Below are 1,303 nucleotides of genomic sequence, written 5' to 3' on the forward strand. Positions count from 1 at the left end.
AGTCATCTTAAGTCAGTTCCTTGGGGGAGGGGTGGGGAAGACCTAAGTGAATGGTTTAATGGGTAGATCTGCTGAGTGTTGGCACTTAAAAATAAGTCACAGGGTTGAGGATTCCAAAAGGGTGACTCTAATTGGTGGCATTCTCCAAATCAGAACTCTCAGGGAAAGAGAAGGTGACCCTCCTTAGAATTTTAGGTGAGAGCTGGTTCAGTGGTTCTTTCCCAGGAGTTCATTCCTAGGCCAGCCAAGTCACTGAGCCTCATGAGGCATGTAGTCATGAATGTCTACTCGCTGGTGGGAATGTTAATGTGCTTTAAATTCTTTGTGTGAAGTATCCCTCGCCAACTCCTGTTTACCTTATGTATTTTTTTGTTCATCTTATTCATGTGGGTGATGGAAAGAAAATGGACATTATTGTACCCTTTAAGGCAAGGCCCTTGAAAAGGAGTGTTATACTTGTTCCCTGTTATGTGCAGACATTTCTATCGCCGAATAATGTTCCATTGTATATATGTACCACATTTTATTCAGCCATTCAACTCTTGATGGACACAGGTTGTTTCCTTATCTTGGTTGTTGTGAATAATGCCGCAATTAACATTGGGGTTCATATATCTCTTTGAGATAGTGATTTCATGTCCTTTGGATATATACTCAGAAGTGGGATTGCTGGATCATATGGTAGTTCTATTTTTAATTTTTAGAGGAACTTCCATACTGTTTTCCATAGTAGTTGTACCAGTTTACATGGGAGAACACATCTTGAACTAAAGAGGTTTCATGACTGCTTCTCCAGCCACTTCTGATTGTCGGTTCTCTTGAGGAGAAGAATTATAGAGTTAGAAGATCAAAAGGGGACGGAGGGTCTCTGATCAGGAAATATGGAAGGACTAACTCCTTCCTTCAGGTGCTTCAAGCCTAGAGGTGGGGAGAGGGGTGGAACGAGTGGCCCTCTGTAGAGCTGCTCTCAGAGCCTGAGGCAAAGCAGACAGGAGGATAAGGGCCCTCAGTGTGAAACGCATACTGGCCTTTGTGTGTTCAAGAGCGTCTCCTGCCCACTTCCCCATCCCTGGCACTACCTGCGATCAGCCTAGCTGGAGGACAGACGATAACAGTGCACACTGTTGAGTGTGACATGAGAACATGTGGCCCTCTGGCCAAGGTGAAATTTTTACGATGGGGGCTGCTTCTTGGTTCTCCAGCTTCCTTGAGGATTTTCCACTTAGCTGCTGGGGAATGCATTTGGGGTGTGGAAATTTGTGGTCCCTGGGAAGAAATAGGCCATGGCCTGTTGTCAGTTTCC

Source organism: Diceros bicornis, chromosome X (assembly GCF_020826845.1).
Source record: "Diceros bicornis minor isolate mBicDic1 chromosome X, mDicBic1.mat.cur, whole genome shotgun sequence".
Taxonomy (NCBI): Eukaryota; Metazoa; Chordata; class Mammalia; order Perissodactyla; family Rhinocerotidae; genus Diceros; species Diceros bicornis.